The 16112-nt window shown below is 42.2% G+C and overlaps 1 protein-coding gene across 1 annotated transcript in view; it reads right to left on the reverse strand.

Moving 5' to 3' along the window:
• DNAH11 (dynein axonemal heavy chain 11) overlaps positions 1-16112 on the reverse strand; it is a 4227155-nt gene that overhangs the window by 722918 nt on the left and 3488125 nt on the right. The window lies entirely within an intron of this gene.

The following is a 16112-nucleotide window of genomic DNA, read 5'->3' on the forward strand; positions in this document are numbered from 1 at the left end:
TACGGCGTCAACCAAGGCGTTAATAGCGCCATTGGTTAGCGCCGTACTCGGAATGAGGCCCATTGGCTGAGAAATGGCAGAAAAAGGATCCAGTATCCATCTAGGTTATGTCTAGCTGCCCATTGACAGTGTTGTCAGACCTATCCTTCCAGCTTTACTAAGTCCATTCCAACTCTGCTTTTTACGACCTTCTCTTACTGCCCTCTGAATGCCTCCATGCATATCAAACGCACGCTGTGTTATCGGCTGTCTTGGACATGTCCTACCTTCCAATGCACACGGTAACCTGTATCATTCAGCTACCTTCATTGCCCTGTAGATATCTTGTGTAACCAAGCGACAAACGTACGTTAAATGAAAAATGGGGACTCATGAAATAAAATATCAAAATAAATAACATTTCACAAAAAGACTGAATTATGTTTATTTGCAAACAAAACATATTTTCCAGTGTTCATTAGGAATACAGTAAAGTCATTTCACTAAGCATCACTTAATGGCACAATTTAACTTGTGAAAGCTTGTTGCAAGAGCTTATTATGCTTGTAAAATGATTGGCTAATTAAATATTAAATTGGTAATGTACAAATTATGATTCACTTATTGCTCATTTGTTATTAAGTGGTCATTTCAGACTCGAGCAATGTCAGAAGTTGGAAAGATGGGGGTGGGTTGAAGGAGGATAAAGGATTAATGAGACAAAGGCCCTCATTACAACCCCGGCGCTAAACCATGGCGCTATTAGCACCATGGTTGGTGCCGGTGTTGTAACGAGTCTGCCATGGTGGAATGGGGAAATACCGCCCCATTTCAAGGTTGGCGGGGCGGTATTTCCCCATTTCACCATGGCCCTTCCCCATTCCCATTTTCGCCCCATAGGGCTCAATGGGACTGGGGAAGGCGCTAAGTACGGTACCGCAAATTGCGGTACCGTAATTAGCACCGAGGTCCCTTTGCGGTACCATACTTTAACGGCTGGTAAAACCAGCCGTTAAGGTCGGGTCCCGCAAAGGGACCTCGTAATCAGGCGTTAAGGGTTTAACGGCGCCGACACCTTTTACGGCGCCGTTAAACCCTTAACGCCAGGGTCGTAATGACCCCCAAAGTCTACAGCAAAGTTTAATAAGAAAAAAGGAAAGCTGATTACACTTATTTGGAAATTGATAGAAATCCTACTGCTGAATCACAGTTTTTATTCTTGAAACTCAACCGTGAAAAGCATTTTTGAATACTCCACATCCTATGATCGCTGCCTGACACAAGTGTCTTGACAAGTGTTTGGTGTTCGGTGGTCAGAAGGGAGTCCCTGGGTCTATCTTGGAAATCCCCAGCTCAAAGAAAGAAAACCGTGACTTTCGTTGAACGTATTTGTATTTTTTGTATTTTGTTTATTTGTATAGCGCACCCTGCCCAAGGGCATCTGGGCGCATTTCTTTACATGTTTACGGGTTAAATTTACATGTTAACAATCATAAGTTGCAAGTCTTAATGTACAGTACAGAGTATTAGCATAATAGTGGAATAGCTACAAACATATATTACAACGCTATCTATCCCGCTATACAAGTCTGATCAATGAGGCAATAATGTGAAATGGTATTTACATGAGGTCGAAGGATGTGGCAAGGTCTTGCTCCGTTAGCCAAGATGTTGCTCCATTCTTAAATGATGAGAAACGGGATTCAGTTCTGAGAAGATTTGGGAGTGTATTCGAAAGTTTTGATGCAAGAACTGGGAAGCTCCTCCCTCCTGCACTTTGTAATTTGAATCTCATAATAGTCAGTGAGTGAACGTGTGCCGATCTTAGTGGTCTGTTGGCGGTGTGTGTAGTGAGGTGGTTTGCCATGCACTCTGGTGCTTGTTTGGTTAGACACTTATGTGTGAGAGCGAGGGTTTTGAGTGAGATTCTGAGTGACACTGGGAGTCATTGGAGGCTCCGTCTGGTGTCGGAAATGTGCATTTTTCTAGGGAAATTAAGGGCTGCTCTAATAGCATTGTTCTGTGTTACTTGAAGCTTATTGATGTTCTTTTTGCTGGTCCCCAGGGACAGAGCATTGCAATAGTCAATTTTAGACATCACAAGAGTTCTTGCCAGGGTGATGCAGTTAGAGGTAGTGATGAACGGTCTTCAGGCTGTAATAAGTTTGCACGTATAGGCTGATGCAGAGACTACCGAGTTAATTTGTTTTGTCAGAGAGAGGGTGGAGTCAAGGTGGAAACCCAGCGTTTTGGTGTTGTTTGTGACCTTAATAGGATTCCCGTCGATGACAAAGACTTTAAAGGAGGAGTCCAGTTTGTTAAGTCTGGAAGGAGAGCCTAGGATAAGTAGCTCAGTCTTATCGTCATTTAAACATAAGCCATGAAGTGCCATCCAGGCTTGGATGACTGAATAGATTTGGTTAAGCACCTTTAAGTCAGTTGTGTAAACACCAGTGACAGGAATGAGCATCTGGATGTCGTCCACCTAGTTAGTGTAGGTGACACCCAGATAGTCGAGCTAACTTGCCTTTGTCTTTAATATCCTGAATTTGCTTAGTTAGGTCAATGAGGGCAGCCTCAGTGCCATGTTTCGAACGGAAGCCTGATTGCCGGAGGCCAAAGAGTTTGTTAGATTCAAGGTATGCTTGAATTTGTAAGTAGGCTGCGCGGTCTAAAATTTTCAGGAGGAAAGGCACCGTAGTAATCGTTCTGTAGTTTGATGGGTTGCTGGGGTCTAAGCAAGGTTTTTTAATGAGTGGGATGACCCAGGCATCCTTGAGGTCATCTGGGACCATACCTGCTTTAAATGATGCATTGATGAAGGTGGTGATGAAAGGGGGTAAATCATGGGCCGCTTCCTTGATGATGTTTTCCACCTCCCAGTTAGTTAGGGGGGACAATTTAAAGGGTTTGCATGGGTTCTGGCGAGCCAGGTGGTTGAGATTAGGTACTGTAGTAAGGGGATCTGTTAGTAAACTACATTTCTTGTTATTGATTTTGATCTTCAATGTAGTTATTTTGTCCATCAGAGCTTTTTGTATACTAGTACACCAGGCAGCGTTGGTGATGCACTTGTCTATGGGGGTTATGGGAGACTCAAGTTCTTTAAGGATCTTGAAGAGCTCTTTTGTGTTTGATTCTGCCTGAAGGATCCGCTTATTGTAGGTATCCTTTTTTGCTGTGAGAATTGCTTCCTTGTAATTCACTAAAGCAGAGATCAGAGTAATTTTGTTTGCGTCAGTGTGGATGGCTTTTCCAATGTGACTCGGCCTTTCTTTTAGTTTTGCGTAGTCTTTCAACTGCGGTGTGAACCATGAGTGCGCTCTCTGATTAGGTTTGCGCAGTGCTATGGCGTTTAGAGCTTTTAGTATAGTTTGGTTATATGTTTCTACCAGGACCGTCGGGTCTGAACAAGATACTGAAGTTTTGTTGAGAAGGGGGAGGATGAGCGGTAGCAGTCTCTCTTTAGTAATGTCCTGCTTGTTACGGGTATGAGTAGGGGGCGCAATACTGGGTTTCAGATTTAGGGGGGATGCTTTGACTGTGAACGTTATCTTCTGATGATTGGTCCAGATGCATGGAGTGACTGATAAATTGATGCAACAGTTGGATTCAGCAAGCCAATCAAGGGTTCTCCCCTTGATATGTGTAGGCTCATGATATTGATGATTGAAACCAACGTCGGTCAAAGCAGAGGCAAGGTTCTGGGCTATTGTGTCATTAGGGTCTTGGAAACCAAGATTGAGGTTGCCGAGTAGTATCATTTTTGAATTGGTCTTGGTATTAACAGTGAGAAAGGTGGAGATATCCTCAGCGAAGGAGGAGATGGGTCCAGGTGGTCGATATATGAGGTGCACTGTAGCAGTTTGGGTAGGTGATAATGCTAACTTCACCGATAGTAGTTCGGCAGAGGGTATTTGATTATTCAGGATAAATCTGAGTTCTAATGCGTTTTTGAATATGAAGGCTAATCCTCCTCCTTTTGATTGGTTGGTCTCTCTATCATTTCTAATAATCGCATAGTTTTCAGGTATGGCTAGAGCTAAGGAAGGTCCAGAGGCTGCGTGCAGCCAAGTTTCTGTGACTGCTAGGAAATCAAGCTCCTCTGTGACAATGAAGTCAGCAATGTCTAGAGCGTGTGCTGGGAGGGATCTGGCGTTAATCAAGGCCCCTCTGAGTAAGGCCATTTTTTCTATAGGTGTCTGTTTTGGAAGGGTAGCTGGAGAGCCATTGACTGGAGTGTTAGTGTAGTCAGTACTGTTGGATGTAAAGGTAGGTATTGTGGTTTTACTATTAGTGGCAGGAGGCGGTGGGAGGATTTTTATTTACAGAATCTAGAACTGAGTCTGTGGTTCCTAAGAGTGAGGAAACATGGTTGATTAGGCGTGGGTTTGCGTGCATAGTGTTCAAGCTATAACGCTGGTGCATTCAGATATGGGTTAATGCTAGGCATAGTGTAATTTGGCTTCAAACTAACAGAGGGTACTGTGTGATGTGAGATATTGTTTTGGTCACGTGGAAAGTGATAGATGCGCTCACAATTGTTGTGCCTGATATGGCTAGTTTGAGTAGAGTGTTGTGTGTGGGCAGATTGTGGAGGTATAAGAGGAGAGTTAATGCTGGGAGTAGAGGATACTGTTGTTACCAAGGACAAGAGAAGTACCCCACAAAGGTGATAGACCCAGTAAGATGAATGCACGCCTCAGGATAGGCCTAAGGAAAAATGGCCTCGGTCAGAACCCCTATTGGCGAGCATGACTAAGCATTTTATACAGCATTGTACATTCGGTGTGAAATTAAATTTAGTCAGAAGGAATTGGCTAACATACAACTGTAACTGACAAGCACGACTAAGCAAGTAATATCGCTAAATAGAGGAATGCTAAGTTCATATGATAATGTCTGACGATAGACGCACTCAGTGTAGAAATGGTTAATAGGATTAGAGGCAGGTTGCATATGGTGTTTACATAAGCAATTGCTCATTCGTATGGGATACAGGTATAGTTGCCGTGCAGGATGGAATGACGTAGGATACCAAAGCAAGTGTAGCCTAATAAAAAGCAAATCACAAAGCAGTAATTGGTCATGGGATAATGCAAATGTGACATTGCAACGTACGAAATACTAAAATCAAGATGTCTGTTAATAACTGGTACGATATATACGCAAAGCTTGTGGGCAGGCAGGTGTAGCAGTACTATGAGGCTGGAGACCTGCAGGTAATCAGGCTATACAGTCATTTGGATAGTTAGTGCCAAGCGGTAGAGGTCTTGGCCGGGGAGTCTCTATTCCTGGGGTGCCGAGGCATATGATGCCGATGTGCGTTATGCAATAATATACAAACAATTGATCCAAACGGGTGAACTTAGTGACTTGACCAAGTGAGTTTATCAAGGGAAATAGCAAGGCTGTGGCTTAGTGATTACCGCTAGTTTATGACAGAGCAGAGTGATGCGCCCAGGGCCACGATTTGCTAAAACAGGGCAAAGACAAGATCCTTAGTTGTGATCCTTCATTTGTGGATTCTGCTGGCCCCTTCCGGTGCGAGCATCAGCCGGAAATAGGCTGCGGGACATAGAATGGGCAAATCAGCTGGCCTGTGTCAGTTGCTAGGTGACCCTGTTCCTCGGATCACTGTGAGGCCATTTTAGCTTGCACGTGGAATTTCGTGTGCATTACAAGGGTGGCTGCTTCATTAAGCAGTTTTAGCATGGGCAAAGAAGTGCAGGCCCACTCGATGTGCGTGGGGTGCAAGTAGGCTGTACAAGCCTTACCCGGTATGTGGGGGGGGTCGAGGGGCTGAGGCACTCCTCGTCCGACATCTGCTTCCTCCGATTCAGGGCTCCAGCCCTCGGCGGCATCTGAAGGCGGACTAAGTAGGAAGGTGAACGTAGGTCTCATGACTATAGTACAAATTTACCTTCTAATCCACTTCCCAGACAGCGGCTTCGCTGCTACGCTGAAAACTATCAGAGTTAACAGAGAGTGCTGGCGTGTGAACAATCTTGCCAGAGTTTGCTACTCATTTCTCTTTTATCAGAAGAAAAAGAAAATAAAAACTCGCCAGTTTACCAAAAGCTCCTCTATATCGGCGCCTGCATTGCCTTAGTGACTTAGTAGAAATGATTGAACAAGAATAATGAAAACTGGAATAATCTCTCTGACTCAGAATGCTGTCAGATTGAAAGATTAGCCGTTCAAGCAGTTTCAAAGCAACCAGGAAAAAAGAAAGCTCATTTTGTGGAAGTGCCCAAAACATCTCCACAAGGACTAAATCATTTTTAACGATTGAACAAAAACGTGCGCGATTAAATCAACTGGCGCCTCTTAAACAAAGTGCTTTCAAAGAATAAAATGGAGACAAACGTGCAATCTTCCACTAAGGTCCTCAATCTGCAGTCCGGAAATCCATCTAGAACGCATTGTGTCTGGTTCAAGAGCCCCTATACTGAATCGAACCAATGTATTGAAATTATTTCAGCACATCCCGGGTCTACGATTCATTTCTACTGAGGATATCAAAGTAGTCCAATTTCTAACTGAAAATAAATGGATTGGGTAATCCTCCACCTCCGCTCAGAAGAATTTAGGAGCTTAATCCTCTTACAAGGTGGCAAATTATTATCATTGGGATATAACATGAGAGACCCTCAAGGTACTGACCGGCCAATTAACCCCAATTCACAAGATCAATTTGCTTAAGAGCAAGTGCGTGGTAATCCAAATGATGACATAGTAAAGGCGGAGACCGACCGGGCCAAGCAAATCTCCATTACACTTACCACAGATGTTGCATCATCTAGACGATCTTCCATAGCCCAAGACATGCAACAGTTTTCTGCGGACAAAAACGATTGGCGTAAATTAAAATTCACAGTAAAAAATTATCCCCAGATCTTGAAAGTGGGCTCAGGAAATAAACCAGAACATTGGTTGGCTAGCACGCACACTAGCCACTGATATTAACAAATAGATCACTTCCAAAGAGGAACTTCCCATCACCCGGCCCTGCTCATCGAACATGCAAGGGTTCAACTGACTGTTTACCATCAACTTGGAAACCCTTGGAAAACTTTCTCAGAACCATCTCGGTGTGTGATGGATATGAACCTTTCTTGAATCCGGCCGAGAAAGGGGTCCTTGGCAGGCCCTGTGCGGGCTTGTTAACACTAGTAAAACTTGATGCTGGCATTGAAGTGGCTTCACACTACACACCAAGCCCCTATGTTCAAACTCTACACCTTTTGAGATCTGACAAAGGCAAGCAGGTACATCTGCTTCTAATAAATATATATTGGAGACTAAACTCCTCCAAGGAAAGGAACTTTGTCCAATCAGTAATGAACATAGTGGATGGGGTGCTGGCTGAATGGGAGAATGTCATGGTGATATTATGTGGGGATCTGAACATCCATCTCCTTGACGACCAGGGTCTCCCAAAAAAGAATTAGACCTGGAAGGCAGAGACCTACAGTGGTATCTTGAGGCAAATGTTAGAGATCTCCACATGCTAAATGCAGAGACCCAGGGGGATATTCCAGTAGCATGTATTTAGGACCGAGGAGCGAAAGGATTTTGTCTGGATTATTGTTTCATTTCAGGCAACATAAGAGCTAGAGTTAAGAGCCTTAGTATTGTTCAGCAGCTTGTGAGCGATCACGACATGGTCATTATGACGTTTGAGAATTAAAAAGTTCTAAATCAAGGAAAATCATGAGTCCAGAGAAATTAACATCAGCTAAGAGTTGGAAGGCATGAGATTCACACCATGTGTAGACAATATCAAATGGGTGTGACTGAAAACAATCATACTATTGATTACAACTGGATGCTAAAGAATTTCACCTATCCAGTGAAGAGTGATCAAAAAAGAGAGCAACCCACTGCCCACGTTTATGACCCAATGGTCATTGAGGCCAAAAGAAATTGCGTGCAGATCTACAGAACATCAAAGATAGTAAAAGCCCACAAGAAACTGAATTAATTTGCTAACACAAAAGCAACAACTCAGCAATAGGCTTAGAGCAACTAAAAGTCAACATCTTCAGACTGACGTGAACGAATGCTAAAAGCAGTTTGTAAAAAGAACACAAAGGACCTCTGAGCGCTCTTAAACAATGGAGGATCCTACAGCACTGACTCGATCAATCAAGTAAGTGAATCGTCTTAGTACGCCCACTATTCAAGACTATTCGCAGATCCTGATAACTCAGTGAGAGAGTGGAAGAAAATGAGTATTCATAAGTGGCAGATTGAAATCGATCTAGCTGATCTGGAAGTGAGGATGAAAAGACTCAGTACATCACGAGCAGCAGGACCCGATGGTATATCCAACCAACTTCTTAAGGATAATCCAGAAGCATGGAGTCGGATGATAATCATAGTTTTTGAACACATTTTTCACATCAACCAGGTGCTGTCGACATGGCAAGAGACGATAAATGTCCCCAATCATAAAAAAGGCGAGCAAGCGAATTCTCAGAACTATTGCCTGATCGCACTTGTAGACTCCATGGGGAAACTCTTTGCCTCAATTTCGCTATGAGACTTGACCAAATGGGCCACACAAACAGGAAGGCTAGATCCCCGCCAGATGGGTTTTGTACGAGGTGTGGGCACCTCCTTGAACCTCTTCATAATCGGGATAATGAAACAACGAGCATTGAAATCGGGGTCCTATGTTCACATGGCATTCATGGACCTACAACAGGCTTTCGACTGTGCAAACAGGGAAAAACGGTGGGCAAAACTCAGAAAGTGAAAATGTCCCGCTGACCTTTTAGATTCAATCTGCTTTCTTTACTCTGAAACATCAGTTAAAATAAGACTTGATGCCACTGGCATCCTCTCTGAAAAGATCATGACCCACTGAGAACTTAAGCAGAGGTGCATTGTCCCCAAACCCCTGTTAACGGATTACCACACTGTGCCTTACTGACTGCACCCACGGATGACTGCTACCTTGTGCTCACCCATCATGGCCAACATCACACCCTCACCATCCGCACTCATCCTCCCTACGCCTTTCCTCCCATCATTTTTCACCAAACCCACAGAACACAAACCCAACCAACTCTCAACACGCCCCAGAACCACGAACTCTACAAATCAAAAATTAGGCCTCCGCTCCAGACACTCACAGCAAACCCCTCTAAGCAGATTTGAAAACAAAGCTACACCTGAACACAAGAAACTGTCCACTCCTAAGAAAGTAGCCAAAAGGCCCAATACCACTCCCACACCCTGCCCAGACTTACAGTGTGCATTAATTAATGCCAGATCCCTCCCCGCCCACGCCACCGAAATCCATGACCTTCTCACCAACCTTGACCTCGACATTCTCGCCATCACCGAAACCTGGCTACACATCGCCGCCGGCCCAGCCATCTCACTAGCCATCCCACCTGGATACTCCATCCTCAGACAGGACAGAACATCATCCACAGGTGGAGGAGTGGCACTCATAGTCAAAGACCACCTTGAATTAATACAAACTCCCTCCAAACTAGGGGACAACATTGACTCTCTATCAGCCAAGATCGCACTATCTCCCAACACCACTATCACTCTTAATCTAGTATATCGCTCACCAGGCCCGTTACTGGACTTCCAGGACAACCTCACACACCTGCTAGGTGAAAACCTTAAAACCACCACCAAAACCATTCTCCTAGGAGACCTTAACCTGGGGCTCCACGACCAGAAAGACAAACCATCCATCAACCTAGCACAAGCTCTCCAAGAAATGGGCTTTGTACAAAAAGTTCTCCATCCTACCCACAGTAAAGGGCGCACTCTTGACTGGGTAGCTGACCACAACTGCGGCATTGACATCAGCTCCACCACGCCTACCCCATGGTCCGACCCCTTTCTCATTCACTTCTTCATCCCCTTACCTAACAACTCGGAAAGAAAACTTACGCCCACACCCCAGCCATGGCCAGGAGCGCCAAGAACCTCACCAAAGAATGCATCTCACCCTATCTAGTCCCTCTCACGAACAACCTCCCTGCCTCATCTGACCCAGCTGCACTGGCAGATTTCTACAAAACTACCATTAGCACTGCCATAGACATCATCGCCCCCCTACAAAAGAAAAAATCCCAAAACTCCAAACACTCCAATACCTGGTTCTCAGCAGAACTAAAAGAACTACGAACCAAAAAACGCAAAGCCCTAAACTTATGGCAAAAAGCGCCCAATGCCTCCTCACTATCGTCCTACAAATCACTGGCCACCCAATACAAAAAAAGCATTATAGCAGCTAAATCTGCATCATATAATGATAGAATCTCCAACGCCACCTCAGAATCCAAAGAGCTCTTCGCTATCTTCAAGGAACTCTCCACACCGGCCACTAAGTCCCAAGAGATTGTCAAAGACCAAGCCTGGTGTAACACCATACAATCAGCCCTTCTAAAAAAAATCGAACTCCTCCAAGCTAAAATCTTAAACCATCACAAAAATCTCACTCAGGAAATCGTAGCTGCATCCCTAAAGGAAACAGTGAATGAGAACAAAAAGATAAGTCACATTACACCCTTTAAATTTAGAGAAGTCTCAGATAAAGAGGTAATCAATATTGTCAACAGAATTAAACCCTCCAATTGCAAAGGCGACGCCTGCCCCGCCAAACTAGTCAAAGACTGCGTTGAAACACTAGCACCATTCCTCAAATCCTTCATCAATGCTTCCTTCAACTCAAACGCAGTCCCAACCAGCCTAAAAGAAGCTTGGGTGCGCCCTCTTCTAAAGAAACCCACTCTAGATCCAGAAAACGCCAACAACTATAGACCCATCACAACAGTTCCCTTCCTGCTCAAGATCCTCGACAAAGTCGCCTACTCACAAATACAGCACTACCTCGAAAAAAATCGCATCTTAGGCAAAAGGCAATCGGGCTTCCGTCCGGGGCATGGGACCGAATCGGCCCTATTAGACCTTAAAGTCCAACTTAACGACATCATGGACAAAGGCAAACCGGCTCTCCTCCTACTATTAGATCTATCTGCTGCCTTCGACCTGGTCAACCATGACATCCTAGTCACGCAACTCAAAAATGAAGCTCACTTCTCGCCTGAAGCCGTCTCCTGGGTCAAGTCCTTCCTCGAGGGTCGACTTATGAAAGTCTTTTCTGATTCGGCAAACGCTACCCCAACCACTATCCATTGTGGCGTCCCACAGGGATCCTGCACTGCACCCTCCTTACACAACATTTTCACCCTCCCACTGTTCAATGACCTCGACCATCGCCACATAGCTTACACCAACTATGCTGACGACACACAAGTCCTTTTCTCCCTTACTGGGGTATATGAACAAGACGCCGCAGCACTAACAAAAATATACACAGTCATTCAAACCTGGATGGCAGCCAATGGACTTTGCCTTAACGGGGACAAAACAGAGATCCTACTAGTTGGCACCAAAGAAACACTAAACAAACTCCGGCCTCTATACAAATCCTTTAACGTTGATAACTCCACCATCACAGTCTCCACTGCAGTAAAAACACTAGGAGTATATCTTTACTCCACTCTCTCTATGACACGGCAAGTCAATGCCGTAGCCTCTTCTGCTGCACTCACCACTAAGATAATCAACGCCGTTAAACCCTTCCTATCCTCGAAAAACTGCTTGAATGTAGCCAGAGCCACAGTACGTACCAAACTGGACTACTGCAACGCCCTCTTCCTGGGCACGTCTGCACAAAACATTAAAAAAATGCAAGTCACACAAAACAATGCCCTAAGAGCAGCCCTAAGCATTCCAAAAAGGGAGCACATCTGCCAAGCCAGAAAAGAAGCACACTGGTTACCTATAAAAGAGCGCATACTATTCAAATCCATGGCCATCACCCACAGATGCCTCTCTGCCAATGCCCCACCCTATCTATCTGAAAGGATTAACCCCCATACTTCCACTAGACCTACCAGGTCACACATGATCAACCAGACCTATGTACCCACCTTTAAAAGAAGCAAAACCGGAGGGTCCAGCTTTCAACACCTAGCACCCAAAAACTGGAACGCCCTCCCCACCGCCTTAAGGAATGAAAAATCATACCATGCCTTCCGTAGACTACTCAAAACCACGATGTTCAACTAAACCTGCCTCTCCCGTATTCTCACCACTGCATGTTTGGAAATAACAGCAAATGTATGAAAATATGCTTCTATGCAAATCTGTGTATCTGTATATTCACTATGTATGCCTGTAACAAGTAAGACTTCTTTAGCGCCACGATGCCCCCGGGCAGATGTGCGCTCTATAAATCCAAATAAATAAATAAATAAAATTAGGCAAGGATGCGCCCTGGCTTCAATGTTATTTAACTCATACATCTCTGACCTAGGTGAATGGCAGAATGCAGTGAGGGCTTTTCCACCTAGCATCAATGGCACTGCAATCCCCTGGGTCTTATATGCAGATGATTTAGTCCTCATGGACCTCACACAAATCAGCCTTCAAAAGAGAATCAACAACTTTAATGACTTTCTAAATACTAATGATTTGAAAGTCAACATCCAAAAAATAAAAAATTCTGAGCATGGCATCCGCCAAAAAGAAATTAAAAAAAGAACCCACTTGGTGGGTGCATAATGAGCAGATTGAAGTTGTATCATCCATGGTGTACCTAGGAGTGGTCACAGTGCAAGGAATGAACATTCTCAGCAAATATTGCAAATTCTCCTTAGCCCCACTTCTGACATTTTATCGACAAAAGGTCACTGCCATCCTCACATGGTTCAGAAGGTATATTAAATATGTCATGGAAAGTGTGGGCTACATTAGAGGGATTATTCTGGAGGAAAATCTTGAAACTTCCCAACTCATTAGGAATTGCCATCATCAGGCATGAACTGAGATTGCAGTCATTAGCATCTATAGCTCTCTGGAAGTCAATAGCACTCTACAGGAAATGTAGAATAGTGGAAAAAGGGTCTCCCTTCGAAATATTCAACTCAGTTAACACATTGAAAGATGAACCTTTATTAAAATGGTGTGAAAAAATTGAGGCAATTCTCATTGATAGTGATCTAGACAAAGATGAATTGATATCAAATCCAATGAAAATCAAAAAGAGACTCCAAGAACATGACTGGGTGGAAACCTTCCAACTGAGAAACTTGAATACTCTAAGACCATGTCTGGAAACGGAAAGAAAAGGACTAAACCACCCCCCCCCCACACGCTATCTTCTGAAATTTCCCTCGCCTTTCTACAGTAATCTTTTACTTAGAGTGAGATTGAACATTCTAATGACCAGAGAGGTCTAGTTAAGTAGAAAATTAATAACTGGGGATCTTTCACACTGTAGATTTTGCAAATTGCTAGGGGCGACTGAAACTCTTTTCCACCTAGTGACTTCATGTCCTGCCCTTTTCACTTTGCGAGCTCATTTCTTACAATCCCATCTGAATTACTCAACCATAACCCTCGATTTAATGTGCTGGGAATGGATGCTTATGGGGGCGCCTTTTAAGTTAAACTTGCCTGTATTTCAATTCATTGAGACAATACTGCAAATGTTTCAAAAAGTTGACTGGCCAAAGGACTAGCTTGCATTAACCATTAAACATCATAAAAATAAACAAATAGCAAAGCGGACATCCTTTTGGAGACCCAAAAGTCAAGTCAGGACTAGACAGCTCGGTATTAGTATACCAAACTTAAGAATAATTTTAAAACTTAAATGAATACTGAGAAGATCTTTTGAGAGCTAAAGCCGCTAAACCTTCAGCAAAGTTAATGCATGTACAACATTTACTGAACAAAGTCCTAAGATTAGATTTATTCTATAAAGACAGTAGAACATGTTTGAACATGATGCATTGTTACAACAGTTATTTCCTCATTAACCAATACTTCCATAGAGGAATCAAACTTCTCTTTGCAATATACACATTAAAAAGGAAAAACAATCACCATCATTAAAACCCCGATCCGATCTAAATGAAAAGAGGCACATATACATATCTTTCATGCCAGCCCGATATAAGGCAATACTGGTAAATATATTAAACCATCCACATACATGCAAAACAAGGTATTTATATACTTATGCACCATGCATCACCAGTGTATAGTCCCTATTTACAAGATCACTATTCTGTTACAATGTGTTATTTTATAGGTTACTTAAATTCCTAAAAGTGGAGAGAACTTCGATTGTTTACTGTCCTGAAGAGAACAGTTTTTGATTGTTCTACGTTTTTTGAATGACTTACTTTTAAAGGTTTTCAGTTTGGTTGTGCACTTTTGTTTGACCAGAATTCAAACCATTTCTTTTCGATAATGGGGTGTCCCCCCAAGCCCCTCACTCCATACCCCACTACCCTACCCCCACATATATATATATATATATATATATATATATATATATATACACACACACACACCTATAAAAAAGCTGTTTGAATTCTGGTTTAAAGAGAATTGCACACCGAAAATGAAAACTATTAAAAGAAAGTCATTCACGTTATATTGTTTATGTAAAACATAGTTGTTTTCACAATCAGGAACCATATCTGTATGCTCTTCTTCAAGTTTTGTTTCTGTTACCATACCATTATTGGACTTCTCACTGAAATATCACATGTATAAAAATAATGTATGCTTTCTGAGCTTTTAGTTTTACTTTGTAACATTATTATGAGTATGCTCATTAACTATCAGTAAATCAATAATTGCACAGGTTGTGGAATTGAATTCTGATAAATGCAAGCAACATATTTGGAATGGTGTTTTATCTACATTTACTGTGCATTTCATTGTAATGAGGGAAATGGGACTACTCTCTTTCACATTGGAAATACAGTACGAGTGTACACATTAAAAATCATCAGTGTTTCTGAACTGGTATATTTTTTATTAAGAAAACAATGTTTGCTTATACACCAACAATAAGGAATGGTTACTTATTAATCTGACTTGATCGAAATTATTAGTTAGTGGTTCTCTGTGGCGATGGGGCTAGGAGTGGAACGGACTGATTTTAATCCATGTATCTTTTGATTAGACTACATTGACAATCTGTGTTTCAACCTGGTGCTCAGGACCCACAAAGAAGGTTAGACTGTCATTTTCAAAATGAGAAGGAAAGCCAGTTCTGCTTAAGTTACCATTTGTGGAGAATGCTGCCAGTTTTTCCATTTTATTGCAGGATTGCGATGCTAGGTTTCTGTACCTGTGAAATGGTAAGAGGTATTTACTTTTATTCTTCGAGCAGTCCTATCAGCTTGGTCTTTATTTAGAACCTGAGAGCTTGAGAGGCAAACCATCTTCTTTTGTTGTAGGGGGCAGTTTTGAACAGCCATGATTAACTGAGATATGTTACAACTTTAGTCTTCATTGAATTTGCCAAGATGCTACTAGTATCCATTTGAAAACCACTGAATATCAACAGTTTTTCTCACATTGATGAATTTCCTATGATGCATTTTTTTAATTGATGGTAATCAGATTGTTTAATTTTAATGTTATTATATTTTTAATTTATGGTTAGATCCAGCTAACATACTGTATTCCACTTTTCAGCTTGAGAAGACATTTTAGGTCCAAAAACTGTATATGTTAATGAGATGGTTAGTGATTCATTTTGGGTGAATTATTGTTTACAATGACGTTATTTTGTGCTTTTTTATAGTTTCTAAAAGCTTAATTCAATATTTGATGCTTTGGGTAGCCACATTTTCTCCTGAAGAAGGATTGTTTTGAGACATGAAATGCATCAAGAAGGTTATTGAACAACTAAAAATCCTGACATCATCCTGCTGAGATGTTGTCTACATTGAATAATGATATTGAAAATATATAATTGTAAATTATTTGACTCTTGAGTCAATTATTTATTTTTGTGTGTACTCTCTTTGAATATTCATGTGATTGATATTAATGATTGTAAAAAGTAATAAGCACATGACTAAGACAGCTTTTAAAGTTCTTGTCAACATATATGCGATCAGTGTTGTACACGTGAGAATTATATTTTGAATTACTATGTGAATAAGTCATTTTTTTAAAACAATTGAGAACTATTGAAAATGTAAGACTATTCTCCTTTTGTGAGTGCAATACTCTTCCTGAGCAGCTTAATTCGTTTTCAATGAGGGGTCATATTTGTTCAA

The sequence above is a fragment of the Ambystoma mexicanum genome, chromosome 2q (assembly GCF_040938575.1).
Source record: "Ambystoma mexicanum isolate Mex_15411 chromosome 2q, UKY_AmexF1_1, whole genome shotgun sequence".
Classification (NCBI taxonomy): Eukaryota; Metazoa; Chordata; class Amphibia; order Caudata; family Ambystomatidae; genus Ambystoma; species Ambystoma mexicanum.